This window comes from Patella vulgata, chromosome 7, assembly GCF_932274485.2.
Source record: "Patella vulgata chromosome 7, xgPatVulg1.2, whole genome shotgun sequence".
Classification (NCBI taxonomy): Eukaryota; Metazoa; Mollusca; class Gastropoda; family Patellidae; genus Patella; species Patella vulgata.
In genome coordinates this window covers 45,633,158-45,653,195 of record NC_065885.2, presented here as the reverse complement: position 1 = coordinate 45,653,195, position 20,038 = coordinate 45,633,158, and the positions used below count along the sequence as shown (strand labels likewise).

Below are 20,038 nucleotides of genomic sequence, written 5' to 3'. Positions count from 1 at the left end.
CTCCTCATAAAACTGTAATACTTGGCTGGATTTGGTGCCAAGGTACGTTAAGTGCTAGTCCTCACAAACTTGCTACTTTATCAACATGTCAACGCCCAGAAACTGTCCGCGACCTACGAGCCTTTATTGGTGCTTACAAGTTCCTGGCCAGAGTACTACCTCAATGTTCTAAATACCTTACCCCGTTTGACTCTATGGTAGGAGGTGCCACATCAAAAGATAAATTGGCATGGACTGATGATACTATTCGCGCGTTTCAGGTAGCTCAGGACTATTTGCGCAGTGCTAAAGTCATCGACTTACCCATACCATCTGATCAGCTATGGATTGTCACTGATGGTGCGGTTAAAGATCATGGTTTAGCGTCCACGCTTTATCTCGTTCGTGACAGTAGACTTAAACTCGCAGGATTTTACAGTGCAAAACTTCCTCATCGCAAGTTTGAATGGAGCCCCTGTGAGGTCGAGGCTTTATCAATAGCTGCCGCCGTGAAACACTTTTCTCCCTATATCGTCCAGTCGGATAAAGTTACTCAGCTTCTCACAGATAGTAAACCTTGTGTCGAAGCCTTCGCTAAACTGTGTAGGGGAGAGTATTCAGCTAGCCCTCGTGTAGCAACCTTTTTGTCCACTGCAAGTCGATTTCACATCCATGTTCGCCATCTGGCCGGATCAGCGAATGTACCAACTGACTTCGGTAGCCGCAATGCTCCAGAATGCGAATTGGTTTCATGTCAGATTTGTACTTTTGTTTCCGAAACTGCTGAATCTGTCGTCCGTGCTGTCTCTGTCAAAGATATCATGGACGGAACTGTCAAGTTACCATTTTTAAATAGAACGATGTGGCGATCCGCTCAATTGGATTGTAAGGACTTACGTCGTGTGCATGCTCATTTATCACAGGGTACAAGACCCTCCAAGAAGGTTACGAATGCACACGATGTCAAACGTTACCTCAACAATATATCTATTTCGGCTGATGGAACTCTTGTGGTTAAAAAAACAGATCCTCTTATGACTAACCGCGAATTAATTGTTGTTCCCCGATCTTTACTCCCGGGAATTTTGACAGCCCTTCACATCCGTTTAGACCATCCCACGGCGTACCAGCTTCGTAAAATAGTTCACAGATACTTTTACGGGTTAGATATGGACAGTGTTGTCGATTCCGTAACAAAACATTGTTCTCAGTGTTCAGCCTTGAAAAAGGTTCCATCATCTTTAGTTAAACAGTCTACAGAACCTCCTCCAACTACTGTTGGTTCGTATTTCGCTTGTGATGTAATATGTCGTTATAAACAACGTATATTAGTTCTTCGTGAGTGTGTAACATCACGTACTGCTGCTAGTATTATCCACAACGAACAAACAAAAACTGTCCGTGATGCTCTATTACAGTTGGCTATTGATATGTTACCTGTTGAAGGTAACTGTGTAATTCGATGTGACCCCGGACCGTGTTTTAAGGCTATGTCGGATGATAAATTATTGGTACAATATGGAATTCGCTTAGAAATAGGACGTATCAAAAACATTAACAAGAACCCAGTCGCCGAACGTGCAGTTCAGGAAGTCGAACAGGAAATTCTCAGACAGTTTCCAGGAGGAGGCGAAATCACACCCCTCCAACTTAGCCTTGTAATTGCTCGTTTAAATTCGAGGGTCCGTAATGGTGGATTATCTGCTCGCGAAATGTGGTGTCAGAGAGATCAAATGACTAATATACAGCTTCCTCTAGACGATCAACTGTTAATCGATAAGCAACAATGCCGTCGCAAAGCTAACCATCCACACAGTGAAAAATCAAAACATCCCAAAGGCACAACCCTCCCAGATTCTACTGCTGATGTCGGTGATTTAGTCTACTTATATAGTGATGGTAACAAACTCAAAGCACGTGATAAATATATTGTGGTTAGTGTTCATGATAGTTTACTCCATGTTAAGAAGTTTACTAACTCTAATATTCAATCCCGAACTTATGTCGTCAAACCATCGGAAGTGTATCTGATACCAAGCCACACCAGCTCAATGCCGAACGTCTCTCTCTCTGATTCTGATAGTGATGATGATAGTGTCATTGTTCCTCGTGAGTTAAAAGACACAACTCTGCAACTTCACAATGAATCGCAGGATCCAGATATCACCGACTCAGATTCTGAAGAGCCTCAGCTTGATATCAACTATCCTCGGCGACCCCAACGACCAAGGACAAAACCATCGCGATATCATGACTATATTTTATATTGATATTGTTTTAGTTTATATTAAACTTTCACAAGTAAAAAAGTGGTCGCGCCATAGTCATTAGTACTAGGCTTAGTACGAACTCCTATGTTATTTATCTTACAAGTCCCTGTGGTCAGTTAACCACGTGATGTTGTGTTCTTCCGGTTCTCTCTGTATTATTACCGCCATTAAATAGTCTTGTATTGTTTGTCGCTGTTTGTGTAATTAATCCAATCCGGTGATTATTCGCCGACTGTCGCTGGGCAAAACTGTGGGGTAATTTGGGTCAAATCAAATACAGGTTTATTCATGATTGTTGAACAGTACATGCATTGGTACTTGAAAATATCACAAAACAAAATAATTTTTTAAACATGTTAATGTTTGTTTTAAAAATAAGAAATTTGCCCAGTACAGTAGATAAGATATCAAAGTTTATGGAGAAATGGATCAATAATTCCAAAAATAAATGTTTCACTGATTGAAAGCAAAAATAAAATCACATATTTTTTCATAAAATTGTCTAAAGTGTTATTTTCATTGTTTTTAGGAAGTAATTAATTATATTTCACTTTTTTAAAAATCAAAGATTTTTTTTCCAAACAATGCCTTAGATTCACGTGTATAATAATTATGTCAGAAAAATATGAAATAATAAATAGATTTTGATTGAAAGCAAAAATCCCGACGCATGTTTTCGATTGTTCATATAACAACAAACAATGGCGACGTCTTTGTTTCGGAGATGCAGTCTACGTGTACTTTGAAGATGGTAATTACAAAGTTGTTGTCCCCCGCCTTTCGAAGAAAGCAGGGGACTATTAAAATGGGTTCGTCTGTCTGTCTGTCTGTCTGTCTGTCTGTCTGTCTGTCTGTCTGTCTGTCTGTCTGTCTGTCTGTCTGTCTGTCTGTCTGTCTGTCTGTCCGTCCGTCCGTCCGTCCGTCCGTCCGTCCGTCCGTCCGTCCGTCTGTCCGTCACACTTTTTGGGACACAATAACTCTCTTCCTAATTGAGCTAGAAAGTTCAAACTTGGTGTATGTGTTTATTAGGTCAATGCCTTGATGGAGTTCGAAGATGAGCATTTTCCGCTTAGGGTAAGCAGAGATAAGCAATTTGATTGGTTGATGCTTTGGGACACGATAACTCTCTTCCTAATTGGGCTAGAATGTTCAAACTTGGTGTATGTGTTGATTAGGTCAATGCCTTGATGGAGTTCGAAGATGAGCATTTTCCGCTTAGGGTAAGCAGAGATAAGCAATTTGATTGGTTGATGCTTTGGGACACGATAACTTTTAATTGAGCTAGAATGTTCAAACTTGGTGTATGTGTTTATTAGGTCAATGCCTTGATGGAGTTCGAAGATGAGCATTTTCCGCTTAGGGTAAGCAGAGATAAGCAATTTGATTGGTTGATACTTTGGGGCACGATAACTCTCTTCCTAATTGAGCTAGAATGTTCAAACTTGGTGTATGTGTTGATTCGGTCAATGCCTTGATGGAGTTCGAAGATGAGCATTTTCTGCTTAGGGTAAGCAGAGATAAGCAATTTGATTGGTTGATGCTTTGGGACAAGATAACTTTAGTTCTAATTAAGTGAGATTGATGAAACTTGGTGTATAGATTTATTATATGAATACCTTAACTAAGTTCGATAATGAACATTTTTTGCTGAGGGTAAGCAGAGTGATAAGCAATTTGATTGGTAGAAACTTTGGAACACAATAACTCTCCTTCTAATTGAGGTAGAATGTTCAAACTTGGCATAGGTGTCTATTAGGTGAATGTTTAAACTTGATGTATATGTAGATGTTCATTAGGTGAATGTCTTGACTGAGTTCAATAATTAACATTTCGAGCTGAAGCTAAGCAGAGCTAATCGATTTCATTTGTCGATGGTTTGGGACAAGATAATCTTGATTCTATCTGATAGAGAGTGATGAAACTTAGTGAAAAAAATAAATGTGCGATTAATTAATATGTGTCATCTATTTATTTTGCAATTTCGGCGGGGGACATCAGCCTCACTGTTGGCTTGTTTAAAATAAAATGTATACATATATGCAACGGAAATTATAGTTAATGACTTATCTTGTCAAACAAAAGTTTATTTTAGCAGTTTTTGGTAAATTCAGGACACAAAACAGAACGATGAAAATGGGTGATTATAGCTTATTAGCGAAGACATTGAGCAATATCGCTATTGGCTTCTCTCGTGTTTTCTCGCGCGGCAGGCATTTAGCGATATTGCTTCTCGTAACCAGTCCATGTATTATAAGGTCCATGGTTCTAGTTGATCATTGGGATTAGTTATCACAACGTGAAGTCCAAAAAAGTCACAGCCTACATGACCAGGATAGTCACGATGTAACCCTATCTGTAGTGTCACAAATTGACACTTTTGACATGGTAACAATAGTAATTATAAACATGTTTTGAACTGACACTGGAACGATGGTCAAATATTGGAAATTTGTTGATGAAAAATAAAATATTATGATTATTGTAGAAATTCAATATTATAATCAGGTGGAATTCAGATATGTTAGGCCTTCAGTCAAATACAGAGGGCTGCGTTTGTTTTTAATTTTTGAAATCAGCAGTTTATATATTTGTTCGATATCAAACAAAATCCTAAGCTAATGTGTCTTGATATGTAATACTAATAAAAGCATATTTCAAAGTGTAAAATTTTTGTGAATAGGGGACTGGATTTCATTACCACAACTAAAAAACCCATTTGATTCCAAGAGCATTATAGAAAGTTAAAAGACCAAAATGAATTGTTTATGTGATGTTAAGTTACTGTTAAATTAAATAAAATATTACGTGAAACTGAGCCATGTGCTAAGAGGGTTCGGTCTAGGTTTTCCCCTTTGAATGTGATATAAAACAAATTATTTATATAACTGGTTATCAAGGTATCCGACAAAAAGAGTTTTACTAAGTGATTCAAGAAATATTGTAACAAAAAAACCCCCCAAAACAAAACAAACTAGAACTGCGATGCAGTAATGACATGTTTCACCAGTGCCACATTATCGTTGAACATTCGTCAATTCAGGTGTCACGTTACCCTTGAACTTATGTCACTTCCGGTACCAATGAAACCGTTAAACAGATTTCCACATATGCATTGCACACATGTTATAAAATGGATGCAGAATCAACCAAATCCGTCAATTTAAATTCCGTTTATACATTTGTTACCATCTGTTACAAATGTCAAAAAGGTGATCGTGACAAAATTTGTAACTAACTTACAAGTAAGCTGACTTTCTAATGGGAAATTAAAACGCGGAAAAAAAAATCTTACAAAGTGTTCCTGACCAAATTGTTTTTTTCTGAACGAGGGAAGATACTAGAAGCAATTTTTGTACATCTATATAATTGTATTGATCCAATCTATATGTCCATTGGAGTCAAATATAATGTTAAACGAATAATAAATATAACTCACTTCCAAAAAAATGTTTGTTTTGAAGGCTAAAAATACAGTTTTTGCCCAAATGACATTACTTCTGGTGATGAAAATGTTGAATAAATTCAATGTAATCATATGGCATAAGGTGAAAATGCATGAAAATCGAATAATAATGGCCACTTTTATGGACCAAAAACTTTGAAAAGTGACTTGTACTTTGTAGAAAATCGTCTATTTCTCTGCAACCGTACATGTTAGAAACCATTCTGTGGTATCTGTATGATCGTATGGGTTCATTCTATTTGTTCATTGGAATCAATATCATCATTTTATAAAACGTTACAAATCAGACTCGTTTGAATAAAATATCTGTTTTGAAGACTAAAAATACAGTTTTTGCCCAAATTTCCGAGGACAGTTTAAATGTTAAAATGGCACAAATACAAAACCAAAATTTAAATAAATAAGCCTGACATATTTTGCGTCTTTAGTAGGAGCATTTATCTTGATCTTTTAGATTTGAAAGCATTAATATTTGCATTTGAAAAGGCCTTTCGACTGTCAATATTTGCATTTGATAAGGCCTTTTGAGTGTCAAAATTGAAGTTTTGGGCAAAATTCGTTATTTCTCGGTAAGGGAAGGTATTACTAGTTATTAGTAACACTTTTTTGATATCTATATGATCGCATTGGAATCAAATATCATAATTTTATACGAATAATGAATATCACTTACTTCAAACAAATATTTGGTTTAAGGGTAAAAATACAGTTTTTGACAAAATAACATTACTTCCGGTGATAATGAAAATCTTAAATTACTTTTACTAAAAATCAAATAATAATTAACACTTTTAAGGACCAAAAACCTTGAAAAGTGACCTGTTGAAAATCGCCTATTTCTCTGCAACTGAACAAGGCTATAACTACAGTTTTTGCCCAAATTACGTCATTTCCGGTGATACCGAAAATATTAAAGTGGTTTGAACTAGTCACAATTGACTTTACGCTTCAAATGATGTTGAAAATTCAATTATAATTGACTCTTTTACAGGCAAAATAGCATAAAAAGTGACTCCTGCAAAATTGACCATTTCTCGGCAACTGCTCATATTACAGACTAATTTTCACATACATTCTCTTTGTATGGATTATTGCTACGAGTTTATGAAAGTTATGAAGAAATATTTGAAAATATGAAGACACTGGATGGGTTGTAAATAGCTTAATTTTACACCTTTTGTCACCTTTTAATCGAAATGGCCCGAAAACGAAATTGAGATTAAAAAAACTGAGTCCAATGTGCCTTTGCATGGCGCATCCTTTTTGGTAATATAAAATTTGAAACTAGAACTGCGATGCAGTAATGACGGGTTTCACCGGTGCCACGTTACCCTTAAACATGTGTCACTTCCGGTACCGATGAAACCGTTAAACAGGTTTCCATTTAAGCATTTCACACATTAAATAAAATGTATGCAGAATCAACCAAATCTGGCAATATCAATTCATTGTATACATTTGTTACATGTAAGTGTTCCTGACAAAATTACATTATACCGGTGATAATGAAAATTTTAAATTAGTTTCATGAAATCATAAATGGCATAAGGCATCACATGGTGAAAATTTTTATGTAAATCGAATAATAATTGCCACTTTTATGGAACAAAAACCTTGAAAAGTGAAGGCTATAAATACATTTTTTGCCCAAATTACGTCATTTCCGGTGACATTGAAAATGTTAAATTGGTTTGACCTATTTAAAATTGACATTACGCATCAAATGGTGTCACTTTTATGAAAATCGAATAATAAGCGTAAAAAGGGACTCATGCAAAATTGCCCATTTCTCGGCAACTGCTTATATTACAAACTAATTTTCACATACATTCTATTCGTATGGATTATTGCTACTAGTTTATGAAAGTTGCAAAAAAATATATTAAAATATGAAAAGCCTGAATGGGTTGTAAATAGCTCCTTTTTTCACCTTTAAATCGAAAATTTTAAAAAGTGAGTCCAATGTTTTCTGCGCCTTTACAGGGCAGACCCTTTCAGTCATACCAGATTTGAAAAAAATAATATTTGCTTTCAAAAAGTGGTACCGAACTCTCAAAATTGTAGTTTTTTCTAAATTTACGTCACTTCCGTTGCCGAAAGGCAATTTTACCGGTAACAAAAAAAATTACATTTTGGACCACAAAGGACATGAACTTTGCTTTATACAAATCGAACAAAAAATAATTAATCCAGGACTGAAAAACGGGAGAGTTTTTCCCCAAAACACCCATTTTTTGCCTTTTTTTCGAAATATCTATCATTATTTCGACTACTTCCGGTTTTCGGATCGTTGTTGAAATTGCTTTATCCAGTGGTCTGGCTATATAGCTTTATGTTCCAGGACTTTCAGAACTATCGATTTATTCTTTCCCAAAAATATAAGGGTTGGGCAATGGGCAGAAAATTCGAAAAAAATCGAAAAATAAAGGGCGATGGATACCAAAAATGTACGTCAAGTTTGAAAATTTTGAAAAATAACAAAAATTGTCTTTTAAACAAAATTTTTCATTTTTCGAAGGCTAGAAGTCAGCAACGAAGTTTCGAAATTACGAAATTTTCAACTGCTATCGTCCGAGAAAAGACTCAGGGTTTCTGAAAATGTCATTTGTATGAAAATAGGTACAGAATTGACGAAGCTACGGCCGTTTTTTTAATTTTTATGCACCGCACGAAATTCGGCCACTTCCGTTCTGCGCAGAAGTTTCAAAAATAGTTTATCAAGTAGCCACCACATGGTTTCCCAATAGAAAATTAGGTCCCATATCGGTATCTGTTACAGGCACTGAGAAATAGGCTCTACCAAAAAAAAAAAATAATGATAATAAATAATAATAATTTTAGTAATCACAATAGGCTTTCAGACAAAAGTCTGAAAGCCTAATAATAAGAATAATAATAAGAATAATTTTAACAAAAACAATAGTGTTTCACACAAGTGTGAAATAGTGTGGCAACGCAGTGTGAAAGCCTAATAATAACTAGACTTGCTTGCAAGACTGAAGGCTTTCACCGTGCCAAGGTGTCACACGATCGCCAGATGCATGACAAAAGACTTTCCTCACTACTCCCCCACACCCCACCCCCCAAAAAAACAACCCAATACACTAACATAACTCAGATATTGACATGTTCTTTGTATTCGCATTGCCATAGAGAAGGTAATTGAAAAATAGAGTTGAACAATTCACATCATGATAATCGTAGATCGGTAGAATCGAACAGACGCCGCCAATCCAAATATGTAAGCGAAAACTCAAAATTCCAAGAAATAACAATTTTAGTAAATTTTCAAATTTTGAAGAAAAAATGAGAACGACATGGTATTTCAATTCGGCCGTTATCGCATCCGCAATATCCCAAGCTGTACAAAAATATAACTTTTTCGAAAATCGGTTGGGAATTCACATAATTAGGGCCGGTTTTCAATTTTCGTGCACGTTAAAGATTTACACAACTTACGGTCTGCCTTGTTAAAAACAAGGCAAAAATCAATATTCAGAACACTATCTGTTAGTTTCAGAGATCTACACGAATTGTAAATGGAATAAAAAAAAACAGTTTTCCGAATGGGACAAAAACAGTCTTTTAGTCTCAGATAACAAATAAAATCCGAAATCATAATTATCAACCTCAACTTTCCTTTGTACTAAGAAAGGGGCGACTTTCTTATAAATAGCTGCAGCAGGGAGCTTTATTTTAAATGGTATAAAAAGATGACGTCATGTACACAAAAAAACTGGGATATTAATTTCAGGAGCAACTTTTTTTTACTGATATGAAATATTTTCACTCTAGAAGCACCAGTGCCAGGTATTGGTTAACAGTAGAACACCCTTAGTTCAAATATTGCCACTTAGAAAAATAAATCTCCATATTATACGTATGCAGAACGTTCCGATTATGACCCTATCGGACTTTTGTCGATATACAGTGCCATTTGTTTGGCCACTCTTGATACTTTTGACCGTTGTACGCTGGTTTCATACCGGGGGGGGGGGGGGTAACACACGCGCGCGCTGTATCATAAAGTCTGTCATTGAGTCGACTGGCGTGGTTTCGAATCCCCGGTTGTACGTGACAAGGAGTAGGGTCGCCTGTCCAACCTCGTGGGTTTTCTCCGGGTCCTCCGGTTTCCTCCCACCAACAAAGACCCCTACGCGCAAGGTAATTATTGAAATAAAATTAAACCATATGTTAGTCCCGAAATGACCCAGTTTATGTCAAGTGGACGTTAATTCCCATTTCTCTCTCTCTCTCTCTAATTGTTCATACCTTTCTAACCAGGGTGGGGGGTTGGATGGCTGAGTGGTTAGCGTGAGCGAGCTGTATCATAAAGTCTGTCATTGAGTCGACTGGCGTGGTTTCGAATCCCCGGTTGTACGTGACAAGGAGTAGGGTCGCCTGTCCAACCTCGTGGGTTTTCTACGTGTCCTCCGGTTTCCTCCCACTGCTAAAGATCCCTACGCGGAAGCGAATTATAGAAATAAAATTAAACCATATGTTAGTCCCGAAATGACCTAGTTTGTGTCGAGTGGACGTTAAACCCCATTTCTCTCTCTCTCTCTAATCAGGGTAATAATATAACTGTTAAATTAAACAATGGATAACTCCTACCTCCTAAATGATTTATATAATTAGTAAATAATTATTATTATCTAATGATTGTTGTTTTGTGACATATATAGTATAACCAATATATGCATTATACTTTTATAATCAATATGTTACTGTGCATTAGTCGTGTTTATGTTCTTATGATTTGAATTTCTTCATGCAATATTTGTAAATCGCCAGTAGGAATAAATGTTTCTTATATAGATACATTATGCTGGCTGGAATTTGCACGGTAGGCTACAGCCTTTGGGACTGCGCTGTATCATACGGTCTGTCATTGAGTCAACTGGCTAGGTTTCGATTCCCCGGTTGAACGTGACAAGCCTGTCCAACCCCGTGGGTTATCTCCGGTTTCCTCCAACTGCTAAAGACCCCTACGCGGAAGCGAATTATTGAAATAAAAAAAAGGAAACCATATGTTAGTCCGAAATGATCTCTAAACATGCTCGTACAGCGGCGCTAGTCTTCTTTTATATAGAATTCCAACCGCCAAGGGATCTTTTACGGTCACACCAATGTGTACCCGAGACTTCGGAGTCGCGTTCAAGTCAGCTACTCAAATATGTAACTGGTTCAAAAATTGATTGAATATTCAATGAAATATCGCCAATTTTCTGGTTTCGTGCACGTTAAAATTTTGACGTCACTAATTAAAATTTAATATTAATTACAGATAGAGTCTATGCTCAAACAACGTCATGCCTTTTATCACAGGTGCAATTTTCGATACCACTGTACGATACTACTGCAAACGCTTAATAAATTGGACTTTGTTATAAACAGCGCGAGCCGTCGATTTCTGTCCAGATGATTACCGGTATAAGATAATTTTGACACAGAAGCAACAATATTAATTCAAAGGCTAATTATTACACAAAGCAATCAACTATTTCTGTTACAGGGTCACTAAACCCATATTTTGGAAAGAAGAAAACACTCATAGTTGAAATAATTTCAGTTCAAATATCATCACTGATAAAAGCACTCTTGAATAGACTCTATACGTTGACAAAACGTACAGATTGTACCCCCCCACTTATGTTTCGCTTAACAATGAAAGGTGCCGTGTTCAATTTTCGCACCCTTTGTTCTGCTACTCCTGAAATTTGGGACTATTGTACAATCGTTTTATGTATAGCACTATCGATAGGCCTCTCTGTGGAGGAAGTTCCAAAAAAGAATTATGTTGACTTTTCGAGAAATAGGCCTCTAAAAATGCTCCAAATCGTAAAAATACGACATTTTCGTTTTTCGATCTCTTTTTTCGGCTACCTTTCTAACCAGGGTAATTATATAACTGTTAAATTAAACAACGGATAACTCCTACCTCTTAAAATGATTTATATAATTAGTAAATAATTATTATTATCTAATGATTGTTGTTTTGTGACATTTATAGTATAACCAATATATACATTGTACTTTTATAATCAATACGATACTGTCCATTAGTCGTGTTTCTGTTCTTATGAATTGAATTTCTTCATGCAATATTTGTAAATCGCCAGTAGGAATAAATGTCTCTTATATAGATACATTATGCTGGCTGGAAATTACACGGAAGGCTAGCCTTGGGGACTGTTTGTAAATCGCCAGTAGGAATAAATGTTTCTTATATAGATTCATTATGCTGGCTGGAATTTGCACGGTAAGCTAGCCTTTGGGACTGCGCTGTATCATACGGTCTGTCATTAAGTCAACTGGAGGGGTTTCGATTCCCCGGTTGTACGTGACAAGGAGTAGAGTCGCCTGTCCAACCTCGTGGTTTTTCTCCGGGTTCTCCGGTTTCCTCCCACTGCTAATGACCCCTACGTGGAAGCGAATTATTGAAATAAAAAATAATGAACCGTATGTTAGTCCCGAAATGACCTCTAAACATGCTCGTACAGCGGCGCTAGTCTTCTTTTATATAGAATTCCAACCGCGTTCATGTCAGCTACTCAAATATGTAACTGGTTCAAAAATTGATTGAATATTCAATGAAATATCGCCAATTTTCTGGTTTCGTGCACGTCAAAGATTTGACGTCACTAATAAAATTTTAATATTAATTACAGATAGAGTCCATGGTCAAACAGCGTCACGCCTTTTATCACAGGTGCAATATTCGATACTACTGCAACCGTTTAACAAATTGGACTTTCTTATAAACAGAGCGAGCCCTTGATTTCTGTCCAGATGATTACCGGTATAAGATAATTTTGACAAAGAAGGAACAATATTAATTCAAAGACTAATTATTACACACAGCTATCAACTATTTCTGTTACAGGGTCACTAAACCCATATTTTGGATAGAAGAAAACACTCATAGTTGAAATAATTTTAGTTCAAATATCATCACTGATAAAAGCACTCTTGATTTGGCTCTATACGTTGACAAAACGTACAGATTGTATCTCCTCTTTATGTTTCGCTTAACAATGAAAGGTGCCGTGTTCAATTTTCGATCCCTTTGTTCTGCTACTCCTGAAATTTGGAACTGTTGTACAATGGTTTTATATATAACACTACTGATAGGCCTCTCTGTAGAAGAAGTTCCAAAAAAATATTATGTTGACTTTTCGAGAAATAGACCTCTAAAAATGCTCCAAATCGTAAAAATACGACGTTTTCGATTTTCGATCTCTTTTTTCGGCTAATCCTGACATTTCAAAAAATGATACAGTGGTTTCACACAACAGAGTACCCATTTATCTCTCGATTGAGAAAGTTTTAAAAAAATCGTTGGGAGCGTTTCCGAGAAACATTCGTCTAAATTTGCTCGAAATCGCAAAATACCTTACTTTTCAAAGTCACATAACTTTTTTAGTTTTTGATAGAAACTTGTCGCTGAAGAACCATCTGATAGACAATTCAATTGGCTATTAAACGATATAAAACTTTAACTAAACGACAAGAACCCTGTTGATACATCGCATTTTCCGCGCAGACACCCATTTTTCACAATTTTGTCAAAGTTTGGATACCTTTCTTGACTACTTCCGGTGATTAGGGGATTTTCATTTATAGTTCATGGACTGGTCTGGTCCTTCGACTACATATTCCTGAAGTTTCAGAAAAATCGTTGGAGCCGTTTTAAAAAAATAAAAACTCTACGATTTGACCAAAATGCGAAAAAAAGTGAAAAATCAAAGTCAATATTTCAGAAAAAAACTTATATTGTTGGAATCGGATTGATGTCAGCTATCCAAAAATATACCTGAAATTTAAAAATTCCCAAAAACAAAAAATTTGAAAAATTTGGAAAATTTTCCATTTTTCACCAAAAAAATTAGAGCGACAAAGTTTATAAATTCCACAGTTTTGAACTGCTATCTGCTCAGAAATGTCTCCAGCTATCCAAAAATGTAAATATCTGAAGAATCCATTGAGTTGCTGAGATCTAGCTTCCCCCAATAAAAAAAAAATAATAATAATAACTAGATCTGCTAACCAGCTATTAAAGCTTTCATATTCACAGTCACTGTCACATGTCATAGAAATAATATGAACAGAAAAAAAAAATCATTATAATGAGTAAAAATTTGGTGAAGTTAATTCGATTTTTCACTGGTAAATAATTAAATAGACAAGTGGCATAACTTGACCCGCATCCCATCAGCTATCCTGAAAAATGCTGGAAAAATTAAACAAGTAAATTGTGTTTAGTACTGGGTTAATTAAGACAGGCATATGCCTTTGCTATACAGGATGACATGAGGGAAATTTAGCTTGGGAGGTGTAGGCCTGCAGCCAAAATTTCTAGCTAGCTTAGAAACACAACTCCGCTACACGGTCTTCCATAAAAGAAAAACTATACATTTTTGGAAAGCTTATGATGCCAGGAAGACAAAATCTGGGAGTTCCAAGCAAAATGTTTGCAATTTATTGATTTAGGGCCAGATGAAATTCGTCAAAACTGTCAAATAAATGCTATTTGTGTACTAACAATTCTGAAGTTGACATAAAATTAAATAGTTGGTAAAACACCTCATGCCTTCATCCTTGGCAATGAACAGTTTATTGGACAGATTTTGATGTAAATAAAAATGCTCAAAACACAAATGTCATGGGTGAATAAAGAATTGTGGAAATCCATTAACGGTAAAAAAGAATTATCCCCCTTTCTGTCAAATGCCTGTAATTGATAGACTATCAGGTCTTGTATGAATCATAAGACCAGGTGTGGGCAAACAAGCCCAATAATTATTTTGTTTGTTGGATCTCAAGGGCCTGTTAGGGTTGGTTGTTGGATGTTTGCTCAGAAATTATCGCTTGTATGGAACATGCTAGAGTCGATTTGTAGCATATTCTAGCCAGGGGATATGTTTGACAGTAGTTGAGTGATATGCTTTTGAAATAATGGAGATCAGTAGCACTTTATAAGCATTGAACCACATGATTTTTTTCCACTAAGATAAACATTCTAAACCCACATACATGTTCCCTTTCAATTAGCCACTACAGTATTTTTACAACTGTACATGTAGCTGTGAACTACTATTTCGGATATGATTAATGGTCAAATTACAAACATACATGTAGATATAAGTTAAAAAAAATAATTGTGTATCTGGGCTGGAATGAAGGGAAAGGTTAGAAAACAGGATGAACAGTTGTGAAATTATTTATTAAAGTGAAACAATCATTGAAAATCAAAATTAAACAGTTACTCTGCACATCAAATGTCATCAAAGTTAATCTTCATTATCATCATCACTGTCACTAAATGTATTAACATCAAATTCGGTCTCTTTAACAGTTTTTTTTTCATTTTCACATTGACTACACATGCACAGGTCTGTACAAGAAAGGGGGGTTGGGATGGCCTAGAGTGCCGCGCTTCGACCTCTAGCTGGTCGGTCACCTCTGGCTTGTGGCTGTGGCTTTGATCCCAGGTGTGAGCGTATGTGGCATGGAGATAGAGGCGTCTTCTCAACCTCGTGGGTTTCCTCCGGGCACTCCGGTTTCCTCTCACTGCTAAAGACCCATACGCGCAAGCGAATTATTGAAATAAAATTGAAACCGTATGTTAGTCCCAAAATGACCTAGTTTGTGTTGAGTGGACGTTAAACCCCATTTCTCTCTCTCTCTCTCTCTGTACAAGACAACTTTGCTGGCCATTTATGATTCTTTCTCTTATGACATCTTCACAGAATATATTGTATGTAATAACTTGATTCAAAATCGTATTATAGCCCCAACGACGATTTGATGAATGGAGACCGGAACGTTACGACAAAGTCTAACACTGTAAGTACCAAATAGTCATACGAGATATGTGCATCTCATCAAATTCAGCTTATACCATACCCACAATAGTGTTACGGAGTCAGTGAGTTCAAGTTAGACAATACGCTGACCTTCCACTGACCATGCTTATAATATAAAATCTGTCAATGACAGCTGATTCATTGTTTAGTTTTTTATATGATATATTTAATATCAATAATATATGTATATGCATGCTTTATTTTACTTTACACGACCTCTAAAAATGCCCCAAATCGTAAAAATACGACTTTTTGGATTTCGATCTCCTTTTTTCGGCTACCCCGGACATTTTCAAAAAATGATACAATGATTTCACACAACAGGCCAGCTATTAGCCTCTCGATTGACAAGAGTTTCATCGCCCTCCATTCATTATAACCAATGTCATCGTGCCCTAAAGAATCAACAAATCAGCTTGCTTATCTCTGCTTACCCTAGGCAAAAAATTCTCATCTTTGAACTCAATCATGACATTGACCTAGTGAACGCCTACACCAAGTTTGAACATTCTAGCTTAATTAGAAGGAGAGTTCTTGTGTTCCAAAGTCCCGGCCCTTCAAATTGCTTCTATTTTTCATTTTCAATTCAAAATGGTGACCATCACGTGACCGAAATCAAAATTCTGATCCGATAGATTTTTAGGCATTCCTTCCAGGATTCCGAAAATATGACGCCCGAGTCTGTAAGTAAAATAGCAAAAAAGCCTTTTTGATTTTTCACGTTTAAAGATGGTGGCACTTCCGGTTCGATCGACAAACTCCATATTTTGTGTACGAATCAGTAATTACTTGTCTAGTATCGAATTTTTTTTTTAGGTCATTCTGACCTATATTTTGACGATTTTTTTGAAAACTTTGATCCTTAATTTCACCAAGGGGAGATAATTTAGAAAATTTCCAAGGACATCATTGAAGTCGCATTGGCAAGATCTACTAACATTCTAAATTTCACGAAAATCGCACAACTATTAAAGAAGTTGTCAAATTGGTAATAACTTCCGGTTCGAAATGACAGCGACGAATTTTCGAAATGCCAAAATCCGAAATTGCAGATTTGAAGTAAATGTTTCAAGATACTCAAAGAAAAAAGAATTAGTAAAATAGGTCAAATAGTCACAAAGTTACAGCATTGTAGGTCAAATGCATTCCTTCGTAAAATTCGGTGATTTCGGATTCGTAAAACGTTTTGAAAATATATTTAATCAACAGCCACCACCCATTTTTGGGGGGATAGGTAAAAGTTTCAGAACGATCCTACGGTTAGATTCTGAGAAATCCGATTTGTGGACAAAACACAAAAAAAAAATAACAATAATAATCTTAACAGAAACAATAAGCTTTCATATGTAATATGAAAGCTTAACTAGATCTGCTAAGCAGATATTAAAGCTTTCATATTCACAGTCACTGTCACATGTCATAGAAATAATATGAACAGAAAAAAAAAATATCATTATAATGAGTAAAAATTTGGTGAAGTTAATTCGATTTTTCACTGGTAAATAATTAAATAGACAAGTGGCATAACTTGACCCGCATCCCATCAGCTATCCTGAAAAATGCTGGAAAAATTAAACAAGTAAATTGTGTTTAGTACTGGGTTAATTAAGACAGGCATATGCCTTTGCTATACAGGATGACATGAGGGAAATTTAGCTTGGGAGGTGTAGGCCTGCAGCCAAAATTTCTAGCTAGCTTAGAAACACAACTCCGCTACACGGTCTTCCATAAAAGAAAAAACTATACATTTTTGGAAAGCTTATGATGCCAGGAAGACAAAATCTGGGAGTTCCAAGCAAAATGTTTGCAATTTATTGATTTAGGGCCAGATGAAATTCGTCAAAATTGTCAAATAAATGCTATTTGTGTACTAACAATTCTGAAGTTGACATAAAATTAAATAGTTGGTAAAACACCTCATGCCTTCATCCTTGGCAATGAACAGTTTATTGGACAGATTTTGATGTAAATAAAAATGCTCAAAACACAAATGTCATGGGTGAATAAAGAATTGTGGAAATCCATTAACGGTAAAAAAGAATTATCTCCCTTTCTGTCAAATGCCTGTAATTGATAGACTATCAGGTCTTGTATGAATCATAAGACCAGGTGTGGGCAAACAAGCCCAATAATTATTTTGTTTGTTGGATCTCAAGGGCCTGTTAGGGTTGGTTGTTGGATGTTTGCTCAGAAATTATCGCTTGTATGGAACATGCTAGAGTCGATTTGTAGCATATTCTAGCCAGGGGATATGTTTGACAGTAGTTGAGTGATATGCTTTTGAAATAATGGAGATCAGTAGCACTTTATAAGCATTGAACCACATGATTTTTTTCCACTAAGATAAACATTCTAAACCCACATACATGTTCCCTTTCAATTAGCCACTACAGTATTTTTACAACTGTACATGTAGCTGTGAACTACTATTTCGGATATGATTAATGGTCAAATTACAAACATACATGTAGATATAAGTTAAAAAAAATAATTGTGTATCTGGGCTGGAATGAAGGGAAAGGTTAGAAAACAGGATGAACAGTTGTGAAATTATTTATTAAAGTGAAACAATCATTGAAAATCAAAATTAAACAGTTACTCTGCACATCAAATGTCATCAAAGTTAATCTTCATTATCATCATCACTGTCACTAAATGTATTAACATCAAATTCGGTCTCTTTAACAGTTTTTTTTTCATTTTCACATTGACTACACATGCACAGGTCTGTACAAGAAAGGGGGGTTGGGATGGCCTAGAGTGCCGCGCTTCGACCTCTAGCTGGTCGGTCACCTCTGGCTTGTGGCTGTGGCTTTGATCCCAGGTGTGAGCGTATGTGGCATGGAGATAGAGGCGTCTTCTCAACCTCGTGGGTTTCCTCCGGGCACTCCGGTTTCCTCTCACTGCTAAAGACCCATACGCGCAAGCGAATTATTGAAATAAAATTGAAACCGTATGTTAGTCCCAAAATGACCTAGTTTGTGTTGAGTGGACGTTAAACCCCATTTCTCTCTCTCTCTCTCTGTACAAGACAACTTTGCTGGCCATTTATGATTCTTTCTCTTATGACATCTTCACAGAATATATTGTATGTGGTTTAATATTCGACGGAGGGCTAGTCATCTTTGCTGAAAAATATAAATAAACATATACATGTACACAATTAAAACAAAATTCTGGAGCTTGGTTTACTCTCATTAATTTCGTACAACAGAGGAAAAAGACACTTACACAGGGGTTAACATCTTATTTTCATGCAGAAACCAGCTAATGAAGACAGGAAGGCATTAGCAGTACAAGGAGAGATAGAGAGGAGAATTGCGGTTTAACGTCCACTGGACAAAAACATAGTAATTTCAGGACTCACCCATGGTTCAGTTTTATTTGAATAATACCAGTGGCAAGAAGGCGGAGAATACAAATAAAAAAAACATCACAAATATTTACCTTTCTGATAACTGTCTAAGAAATTCAGTACATGTATATTGCCTATAACATTTTTGGTGATATCTGACCTCAATGGCCACACAATCTTGCCCTCTGATATGCCTTAAAATATCTTCATCCTCTTTCAATTCAGCAGCTTTCAACAGTTGGCCTACAAACAAATTTGCAAACAAATTATACACCATATAGCGTTGAATGTTGTTTGTGCTCAAAGGAGGGGGAGGGAATGTCACTTTGAGGCCTACATGTACATGTACCTGGCTGGTCAACTCTGGCATGCGGTTTAGTTCAGATCCTTTGTGTGAGCGGAAATGGTCTAGAGACAGATCGTCTTAGCAAGGCACCTACAAGTGGGCCAAGAAAATAAAAAACAAGTTAACTTCTCTATGTTTCATCCCTTGTGCAAGCAAATGTGCAACACTTTAACCAATGACTGTGCCAAATCAACAAATGGGGTAAAGGGCTTTACTGGCTAGCTTCATAACAATTTTACAGTGATTGCAGTAGCACTTCTGATTCCATTTACAACAAAAACAACAACACAATAATTAAAAACTGTAGGATGAATATATTTAATATTTATTAGTAATAATTATAAATTTAGTAAGTAACATAATATTAACATTAGGCCTACCTGAGCCTGTTTGGGTCTGAGTCTGTGTTAATACATCCTTCTTCCTATTTTCTCCAACAGTGACAAATCTGTCACGTTTTTTACATATAATACACACAACAGGCAGCACCGATTTACTCTTTCTTTTTGCTTCAGGAGCGTAATTTGTTTGGAGAGCTAGGTCCCAGATCGTCTACACTCCCGCTATTCCCTGGTTGGATTGTAGCCGGGGATGGGCAGACCCAATTCGGAATTTGTCTGTAAAAGGCCTGTAGCATGTTGGGTGAAATCCAGTATCTTTTGGCGCGTCGATAAATTCCTTGTTTGATTATATCACCCGAAGTCGCCTGTTCAGCTATCCATTTCGCTCGCCCATCAAGTTTTAGCCATTCATGGG

The 20,038-nt window shown here is 36.3% G+C and overlaps 1 protein-coding gene and 1 long non-coding RNA gene across 5 annotated transcripts in view; one reads left to right on the top strand and one right to left on the bottom strand.

Moving 5' to 3' along the window:
* LOC126828356 (uncharacterized) overlaps window positions 1-20,038 on the top strand; it is a 204,133-nt gene that overhangs the window by 103,149 nt on the left and 80,946 nt on the right. The gene's annotated exons all lie outside the window — the stretch shown is intronic.
* LOC126828423 (uncharacterized) lies at window positions 18,188-19,866 on the bottom strand. Its single transcript, XR_007683044.2, has 3 exons — window positions 19,663-19,866; window positions 19,029-19,179; window positions 18,188-18,709 (listed from the first exon to the last, which is right to left on the bottom strand). It is a non-coding gene; the product is annotated as an uncharacterized LOC126828423 (long non-coding RNA).